Below are 10855 nucleotides of genomic sequence, written 5' to 3'. Positions count from 1 at the left end.
TCTGCTCCACAGAAACCCAAGTAAATTGCACTGGAAGGGCCAAAGATTAGCCCTACCTCTTGCTAGTGCCACAACTGAGGCGAACTGCTCCAGAAGGACCAGAGACCAGAGGGAATGCCAGTAAAACAGTGGCGCCCCAACTTGGATGCACAGGATGGATAGTCAGGACAAATAGCATAAAAATCTGAAACAAAAATAACACTGTGAACCAACAGGTGGAAAGTTACATAAATCAGTTTTGTGTCTGAGAACAAAGACACACTGAATAGAAGCAGGTGGGTGGGGCCACTTTGTTCTCTTTTTTTGTTGTTGTTTTTGTTGTGGTGGTGGCCTGTGGTGGACAGAAATCCATGCAAAACCAGACAGACATTCAGCTTTGAGAGAGAAGTTTTATTGAGGACCAAGACAGCCACAATTTCACTTGGAAAAAGGGTTTTTAAGGGTTGTTCTGGGGAGAGTGTTCGTGGGCTGGAACAGCTAGGGCAGCTCTGTGGGTGAGGTAGGTGGGAGCAGCAAAGCATGACACAGTCATCAGCAGGCACTCTCCTGGGCAGGGTTGACTTCTGCAGTTGAGGCAGTTCTGGGAAGTTTCTTTTCTTGCAACTCAAGTGGGAATAGGCTGACCTTTCAGTTTTTTAGTTTCTTTGTTTTGTTTTGCTTTGTTATTGTTTTCTTTCTTCTCTTTTTAACTTCTGTTTTTTTCTTTGACTTCACTCCTTTCTGAACAGCTGAAAAGAACTCCAGTCAGAGAAAATGAAATCCATCAACCAACCCATGACCAAGTTCAGATAACTGCTTGCTTGCTCCTTCATTCTTTCTCTTCTGCCATCTCCTCTAGTTTCCCAAAGTTTGCGTGATAGTCTTCTGTTATCCAGCCTTTCGTGTACATTCTTTTTTTTATTTTGAAAAGAGAAAAGCCACAAAAGAAAAACAAAAACCAAAACAAAACAACAACATCAAACTCAAAACAATAGTGATATAGGATTTCAAAACAGAATGAAATTTAACAATGGTTGTTATATTGCATATTGTTCTTTTTTTTAAAGAAAGAAAATAGAAAAACAGAAAAGGGTAGAACAATACCAACTTCAAAAAATTATCATCATAGAATCACTAGCTGACACATTACTTATTGTTGTCTTAAAACATAGTTGCCAAAGTCACAAAAGCAAAGCATAAATACTGGTTAGACACACAAACATTGACAGTGCAAATCTTTCTGTTCAATGTTCCAACAGAGATACTACTGTATTACTATACAATCATCTATCTTACACACTACATACTGTGCTCTTTAGAGCACGTTCCTTCCCTTTCACTCTCACAATATCTATTATACTTTTTGGATCTCATTATTCTTGCAGTTTTTATTATTTTTTATGCTAGAGAGATTATGCAATATGTACTAATGAGAATCTTGTTTATTTCACTAATGAGGATATTCTCAAGTTGCCTCCATCTAGTTAAAAAGGCCTCAAGATCATCCTTTTTATAGCTGAGTAGTATTCTGTTGTGTAAAAATACATTTTTTCATCCACTTTGCAGTTGATGGGCATTTTGGTTGTTTCCAAGATTTAGCTATCACAAATTGTGCTGCTATGAACATGGGTGCACATATATCTCTGTGACATGACCTTTTCAATTTTTTAGGGAAAATATCCCAGGATGGGAATGGCTAGACTGAATGGAACTTCCAATCCTAGTCTTCTGAGAATTCTCCATATTGATCTTCCATAGTGGTTGCACCAGAGTACACTCCCACCAACAGTGGAGCAGAGTTCCTTTTTCCCCTGCAGCTTCACCAAAATTTGTGGTCAGTTGTTTTCTTGATGGCAGCTATTCTTTCTAGAGTGAGATAAAATCTCAATGCTGTTTTAATTTGCATTTGTACATCTTCATCTGAGAACTGTGTGCTCATCTCAGATGCCATTTTTGGAAAGGGTTTCTGAATTTGGGGGTTTGGTGTTTTTCAGTTCTTTATACGTTCTGGATATAAGGCTCTGTCTGAGGGATTGTTGGCTATAATTCTTTCCAATTCTGTGAGTTTTCTTTTCACTCTGTTGGTGATTTCCTTTGAAGTGCAGAAAATTTTCAATAATATGAGATACCAGTTGTTGATTCTTTGAAATGTTTTCCATGCAGTTTGCATTTTGTTCATAAATTCTCTGCATACCCCTATGTCTCCAAGACTTCTACCTACTGTATTCCAGTAGATTTAGTGTTTCTGTTTTAATATTTAGATCTTTGATCCATTTTGACTTTAGTTTTATGCATGGTGGTATGTATGGGTCTAGTTTCAGTTTTGGCATGTGTAAAGCCAGTTTTTCCAACACCATTTATTAAAGAGGCTATCCTTCCAGTGAACATGGTTAGCCCCTTTGTCAAATATCAGGTGGCTGAGTGTCTTTGTAGTTGTGTTTACATCTTCTAATCTGTTCCATTGATCCTCAGGTCTATTTCTTTGCCAGTACCATGATGATTTTATCACTGTGGCTTTGTTGTGTAGTTTCAAGTTAGGAATTGAGATGCCTCCTGCCTTGCCTTTGTTGCCCAGAACTGGCTTTGCTATTTTAGGTTTCTTCTGTTTCCAAATGAATTTTAGGAGTGTTTTCTCTAGATCTGTGAAGTATGTCAATAGTATTTGGTTGGTGTTGTAGTCAGGGGTTGTACACAGAGAACAACTAGGATTAGGACATGGAGTTTATAATATTTTTATAATGGTCACCAAAGGTTAACACAGGAGAATGCAGGAAATATATTCACAACACCAAAGACAGATTATTTGGTCAATAGCCTAAACCCCATGGCAATGTCCCACATGAGTCCAGATAAAAACCCAGAACTCAGAACAATGCCTCCCACGAGTCCAACTGGAAGTCCAGAGCCCACAAGAAGGACTCACACCAGTCTTTTTTACGGATCCGTGTTGGGAAGACCCAAGCGTCAGCGGTGGAAGCCAGAAAGTCTAAGACAGCAGGATGAAGGAGCTGTGTTAGTGGGATGAGGGTTCTATGCTGGAGCTGAGAAGTCACACTCACAACAAAGAGCAGGGCTATCCTGAAAGGCACCACAGCCGTCCTCAGCGACAAGGAGGCCCTGAGCTCCTCTGATGACAAGCACAGTCAGGTACGTGCCAGGAAGCAGTGTGACGAGTTCATCCTGGAGACCAGGCAGCACATGTCTTCCCCTCCAGAGCCAGGAAGCAATGCTCAATGTGAAGACCAAAGCTTCTCCAGGAGAACCAACAGCTCAGACAGCAACTCGTAGAAGAACCCACAATACCTCCTTAATGCCTCAACCCTCTCAACACCTTCCTTCTCCACCTATTTATCCTGGCAATTCTCCTCAGGTGGAGCATCTTTTCTCAGTGCATGCTGATGTAATCCAGCTGGTGTTAAGTTGACCACCAGTTCTCAAAGCATAACAATTGGGATTGTGTTAAATCTGTATAACAGTTTTGGGAGTATGGCCGTTTTCACAATGTTGGTTCTTCCTAGCCAAAAGCAAGGAATATTCTTCCATTTTCTAATATCCTCTTCAATCTCCTTTTTTAGAGTGATATAATTTTCAGCTTATAGATCTTTTACATTCTTGGTTAGGTTGATTCTGAGGTATCTGATTTTTTAGATGCTATTCTGAAAGGTGATATTTCCATAATTTCTCTCTCAATGAGTTTTTTTTATACATGAATGCAATTAATTTTTGAGTGCTGACTTTGTATCCAGGTATGTTGCTGAATTGATTACCTCCAGTAGTCTTTTAATGGAGTTTTTGGGGTCTTCTATGTACATTATCATGTCATCTGCAAATAATGATAATTATTTAAATTTTTTCCTATTTTTATTCTTTTTATTTCTCCCTCTTGTCTGATTGCTCTGGCTAATATTTCTAGAACTATATTGAATGGGAGTGGTGTTAGTGTACATCCTTGTCTTATTCCTGATTTTAGAGTGAAGGCTTTCAGTTTTTGTCCATTTAGTATAATGTTGGCTATTGAATTATCATAAATGGCCTTTATGAGATTGAGGTATGTACCATCTATTCTGAGTTTCTGTAGGATTTTTTTTTATCATGAACAGGTGTTGAACTTCATTGAAAGCTTTTTCTGGATCTATTGAGATGATGGTGTGATATCAGTTTTTGGCTTTGTTGATGTGTGTATTATATTTATTGATTTGCATATGTTGAACCATCCCTGCATTCCTGGAATAAATCCCACTTGGTCATGGTGCATAATCTTCTTGATGATTTGCTATATTCTATCTCCCAGTATTTTATTGAGAATCTTTACATCAATATTCATTAGTGAAATTGGTAGTTCTCCTTTTTGCTTGGATCTTTCTCTGGTTTTGGTATTAGGGTAATACTTAACCTCCACAAATGAGTTAGGGAAGACTTCTTTTCTTTCAATTTCATTGAAGAGTTTAAGGAGTGTTGGCATAAAATCTTCTCTAAATTTCTTATAAAATTCAGCTGTGAATCCATCAGCATCTGGGCCTTTCTTTGTTGGTAAGTTTTTAATCATGTTTTTAATTTCAGTAGCTGATGTTGGGTTATTCAAAATAGTTATATCTTCTTGATTGAGCTTTGGTAGTTCATATGTTTCTAGAAATCTGTCTATTTCCTCTACGTTTTCCCCCTATGTGAGTAGAGGTTTTCCAAGTAGGTGTTCATGATCTTTTGAATTTCCAATGGATATATAGTAATTTTTTTCTTTTCAGTCCCTGTTGCACGGATTTGAGTTTTTCTTTATTTTCTTGATAAGGTTGGCTTGAGTTTTAATCGGTTTTGTTTATTCACTCAAAAAAACCATTTCTTTTATTCATTAACTCTTTGTAATTTTTTGGTTTCAATTGCATTAATTTCTGCTCTGATCTTTACAATTGCCTCTCTTCTATGAGCTTTGGGTTTGACTTGCTCTTCCTTTTCTAGGAGCTTGAGATGCAGTTTATTTATTTATGCTCATTCCATTTTCTTGATGTGACTATTTATTGCTATATCTTTCCTTCTTACGACTGCTTTCATTGCATCCCATAGATTACAGTATATTGTGTCTGAATTTTCATTGTATTGCTTTATTTCTTCTTCAATTTCATCTGTAACTCACTGGTTATTCAGAAGGTTGTTATTTAATTTCCATGTATTTATGCAGGTTTTGCAGGGTTTTTGCCATTGATTTCCATCTATGATCAGATGTTATGCATGGGATAATTTCATTCCCTTTGAATTTAGTTAAGAATGTTTTATGAGTTAATATATGGTCTATTTTGGAGAATGTTCCATGTGCAGCTGAGAAGAATGTGTATTCTGATGTAGTTGGGTGGAACACTCTGTAAACATCCACTAAGTCCATTCATTCACAGGTATGATTCATTTCTGTTATTTCTTTGCTGACTTTTTGTCTAGTTGATCTATCTCTTTGTGACAGTGGGATGTTAAGGTCTCCCATTACAATTATGTTCTGTGTATTTGGTTTTTCATGTTCATTAGTATCTGTCTAATATAGTTGGGTGCTCCTGTATTTGGAGCACACATATTTATAATTGTCAGTTCTTCCTCTTGTAGTTTTCTACTCTCAAGTATGTAGTGACCTTCTTCATCTCTTTTAATCCTTTTAGGTTTGAAGTTCACTTTGTCTGCAAACAGAATAGCTACCTGCTTTTTTCTGGGTTCCTGTTGCATGGAATACTGTTTTCCATCTTGTGATTTTTAGTCTAAGAGTTTCTTTTTGAGTCAAATGTGTTTCTTGTATACAGCGTATTGTGGGATCCTGTTTCTTGATCCATTCTGTCAACCTGTTTCTTTTGATAGGTGAATTGAGCCCATTTACATTTATGGATATCACTGATAAGTACTGGCTTAGCTTTGCCATATTATGTTTCTGTTGTTGGTTTATCACTTTTCTTCATTGTTTAATTTCTTGTCAGCCTGGTAATTTCTTTCTGTTGTTCTTCTGGAGATAGTGGTCATTTTTATCTCTTTCTAGTATGTCTTTCAATATTCTTTCTAGGGTTGGTTTGGTAGATATGAATTTCTTCAGTTGTTCTGTGTCATGGAAGTATATTGTTTCTCCATTAAATTTGAAAGACAGTTTTTCTGGGTCATCAGTCTGGGTTGAAAGTTGTTTTCTTATAGGGCTTGAAATACTTCACTCCAAGCTCATCTTAACCTGAAGATTTGTGCTGAGAAGACTGCTATGATTCTAATAGGCCTTCCTTGATGGGTGAGTTGTGTCTTTTCTCTAACAGCTTTTAGTATTCTGTTTTTATGCTGTATGTCTATGATCGTAGTTATTATATGTGTGAGTGTAGATTTATGTTGGTTATAACTGTTTGGCATTCTATATGACTCACTTATTTGTATGTCAAAAATTTTCCCCATGTATGGGTAACTATCTGCTATTACTTCTGTGAACAGCTTAGCTATGTCATTTGCATTGTCTCCTGCATCCTCACTGATGCCTGTTAGTCTTACATTGTTTCTCTTCACATCATCTTGGATTGTCATTTCATGCTGCTTTGTTGTTTTTTTTAAGTTCTACCTTTTCATGGTCATGATCTGTGAGCATGTCCTCAACCTCTGAAATTCTATCCTCAGCTTCGTTTAAATGGTTTTGCCAGCTTTACATAGAATTTTTTTGTTTCTTGGATATCTCTTTGAATTTGTTTCATAGATTCTGCTTGTTTTCTACATTGGTAATTCAAAGTTTCAACCAATTTCCCATGCTCCTGTATTTTTTATCTATTTCTTCCCTAGCTATGTTGAGCAACCTATTTACTAAGGTTGTTATTTCTGTCTTTACTTAAGACATTACTTCTAATTTGATTTCCTCTATAGCCTTTACTGCATTTGTTTCTTTACTGCATATACGATCTTTTCAGAGATTTCTGATATATGACTTTTAAAGTTCTCCATTTCATTGTCACCTGTTCTTGCACCTGATGGACTAGATGTTTGAGATAGCATTTTGGTTTTTCATTTTGTCATTTTCTCCTTCTGGGCCAATATCTGGTTATTTAATCCCAATAGTCACAACTGTTGGCAGTGTATGTCCCAGGGTCTTACTCTGTGGTTGATATCCACTCAGTTGTTGGTATATAGTGATTGAAACTTGCCAGGGCCCTCTGTCTACATGAGGGTCCAGCATGAGGGTCACCAAGTTTCCCATCAAACCAGCACTGCCAGTCCATGGAAATTCAAGGTTCTGGGAGGGAGGGTTGGAGCCAAATGTTCACAGCAGTGCTAGGTCTCAGAGATGGGGAGGATAACCGAGGGCCGAGCAGGTCAAGCCAGGGTAGGCCAGTGGTCCTCTAGGTCAGCACCCAGGAGGAGCATGCTTGGTCACAGGCATGGCTCAGCACCTTGTGCCAGGAAAGAGCAGAGTGGTCATCCTTTGTGTGGCAACAGTGAGAGGGTGCTGATGCAGGCTGGCCAGCTCAGCTGCCTGAACAGGGGTGGAGCTCGGTGGTCTTCTGCCTGGAAGTGGTGGGGAGGCACCAAGGTGCACAGGCACTCACTGTGGCCCTAGCTGGGGCAGAGCTCAGTGTTCTTCCTCCATGCACTGATGGGGAGGAGGTGGCATTGAGGTGCTCAGGCACACCCAGTGTGCCTGAGCTGGGGCATAACAGCTTCCTCCATGCAGCAGCAGTGGGGGTACACCAAGGCATGCAGGTACTCACAGCAGGCTGAGCCAAGGTGGAGTTCAGTGTTCTTCCTCCACCGGGGGTGGTGGGAGTTATACTTTCTTTTCAGTTATCTTTATTTTATCCACTATCCTTCTTAAATCTCCCACCACAAAGTTAAATCATTTTACCAAGGGGAAACATTTCCAATACAAGCTCATAATTTACAATCAGTTACAGTATATAATTAAAGACTTTGTTGCTATAAGGTACAAAATCAATAGCTACCACAGCTTGTCAGTTTCTAAAACATGCTTGATGTTATCATACTTGCTACTTATAATATTTTAGTTAGGATGTCATATCTACTGTAATCAGTTGTTCTCCCTTCTATAACAATACCGGGAAGCTCTGTGGCAATCACCTCACCATAGCCCAGTGACAAAAACCTGGGAACTGAGCCAACATTTCATGCTTAATTAATTATGAAGTTATGATCTTGGAACAGACACAAATCAAGAACATCCTACACACTGAAGACATCCCTGAGGAACAGATTTCCTTTGAGTGGAACTGATACTAGTGACATAGCTACCTACTACAAAAACTTACAAAGATCAACATAGAAAACAAGATAAAAAATTTTTGACATTTAAAATGACAAGACAAAGAAGCAAGATGCAATTTCAAACTTCCAGACCCCCCCCAGCACAAGCACAGGAGACAAGGGGGTAGAAAAATCTAGAAGACACACACACCTGAAATTGCTGTAATGATAGCAACCAAGGTAAAGAAACAAATTCATGAGTATATAGAGAAAATCACATCAGAAATAATCTCTCAGTTAAAAAGGAAACATCAACATTCATAATGGAATTGCTCAGCAAATCTAGACTAGAGATAGATAAAAAATAGATGATGATAGAAAATGGACAGAAACTGTGAAAAATCAATAAAAGAAATAAATAGAATGCATAAAATGGATTCAAACAGATAGCCAGGAAAGAAGAAATTCTGTTGAAAGCTGGAAAAACTGCTTCAATGAAACTGAAGACAGACTTTCAGACTTTGAAGACATGACTAGTGATCATGAAAAGAAATATCTCTTGAGAATAACAAAAGATCAGGCAATAATAATTCAATAAAGAGCTCTTGAAAATAATAAAAGATCAGGAAATAACAATTCAATAGCTGCAAGATGACAAAAAGAAAAATAGTAACAATTTGGGTCAATGAAAAAACAAAAGCCAACACAAATGACATAGAAAACTATTTGCAGAAGTAATAGCAGAAAATTTCCCAAACATAGGAAATGAATCTGACATATAGATAAATAAGGCATAACCAAGTAGTCATAGCCAAAATAGATCTGTGCCCAGACATATAATAATCAAGATTTCAGAAAATCAGCACAAGAACACAACATTAAAAGCTGTTAGAAAAGAGAAACAGATTGCCTTTAAAGGAAAGCCAATCAGAATCACAACAAATTTCTCAACCTAAAGCCTAAAGTTAAAAAGAGATTGGAGTAAAAATTTCAAATCCTGAAAGAAAACAACTTCCTACCCAGATTACATACACTGCAAAACTATCTTTCAAAATTAATGGAGAAATGAAATACTCTCATGACAAAGAACAACTGAAGAAATTTATGACCAGCAAACCAACCATGTAAAGAGTACTAAAAGATGTTCTAGACAGAAAGAAAAATTACAATTCCAAGAACAACAGCAAAAGAAATCATAGGGCATGGCAAGAAATTAAACAGAGGGAAAAATAAGAGAACCAACAGCAGGAAAACAACACAACAAAGTTAGCCAATACATATCAGTTATAACCATTAATGTAAATCACCTAATTTCACCAATCAAAAGAAATAAACTGGGTAAATGGATCAGAAACAACATCCAAAAATATGCTATATACAAGAAACATATTTAACTCAAAAAGAAACTTATAGACTAAAAGTCAAAGAATGAGAAACAGTATTCCATACGACAAGAATGCAGAAAAATAGCAGAGGTAGCTATTTTGTGTACAGACAATGTGAACTTCAAACCAAGAATGATTAAAAGATACAAAGTTCATTATATAATTACAATGGGAAAAATTCAAGAGAAAGATATAGCATTCATAAATATAGATGAACCAAATATAGGAGCATCCAACTATATAAAACAAATCTTAATAGACATGAAAAATCAAATAAGTGATCACACAATCATAATGGAAGACCTTAATATCTCAATGTTACAAAAAGATATTTTACTAGAAAAAAATGAGTGAAGAAATAACAGAACTGAACCAAACCTGTGAACAAATGGACTTACTAGATGTTTACAGAGTGCTCCACCCAACAATATTAGAATACACATTCTTCTGAGCTTCACATGGGACACTCTTTAAAACAGATCATATACTAGTCCATAGAACATGCTTAAGTAAATGCAAATGAACTGAAATTATCTCTTGCATATTATCTGATCATAATGTTCTGAAATTGGGAATTAATACCAAAAAAACCTGCAAAAACTCCATAAACACACGGACATTGAATAACACCCTCCTGAAAAACCAATATATGACAGATGAAATTAAAGAACAAATTAAATAATATCTACAACCAAACGAAAATACAACATACCAGAACTTGTAAGATGCAATGAAAGCAGTCCTAAGTGAGAAATGTGTAGCAGAGAAACCTCATATCAGGAAAACTGATAACCACAAATAAACAAAGAAATCACAGGGCATCCCCAATCAAAATAACAATCCCAATCAAAATAACAACAGTAAACTAATGCTATACATCAATCTAGAAAAAGAAGAGCAAGTCACGACCAAAGTCCATATAAGGCAGAAAATTTAAACATCAGGGCAGAAATTAATACAATTTAAACTAAGAAAACAATACAAAGTATTAATGAATTTAACAGTTGGTTCTTTGTAAGAATAAATAAATTGATAAATCCATAACCAATCTTTTCAAGAAGGAAAGAAAAAACATAAATTCATACAATGAGGAGTGAAAAGGGTCAAATCACTACAGACCATGTTGAAATTCAAAAGATCATCAATATCTGCCTCAAAAATTTTACTCCCATAGAATGGAAAACAGAAAAAATGTACAGAATCTTAGAAATGTATGAATCACCAAAGCTGAATCAAGATATATAATTTCTAAATAACTGAATATCAACTAATGAAATTGAAAACATAGTTAAAAACTTACA

This window comes from Cavia porcellus, unplaced genomic scaffold (assembly GCF_034190915.1).
Source record: "Cavia porcellus strain 051 isolate PalLab524CR breed Dunkin Hartley unplaced genomic scaffold, mCavPor4.1 scaffold_26, whole genome shotgun sequence".
NCBI classification, from domain to species: Eukaryota; Metazoa; Chordata; class Mammalia; order Rodentia; family Caviidae; genus Cavia; species Cavia porcellus.
The sequence above is the reverse complement of the archived record's forward strand: the minus strand, read 5'-3'. Positions refer to the sequence as shown.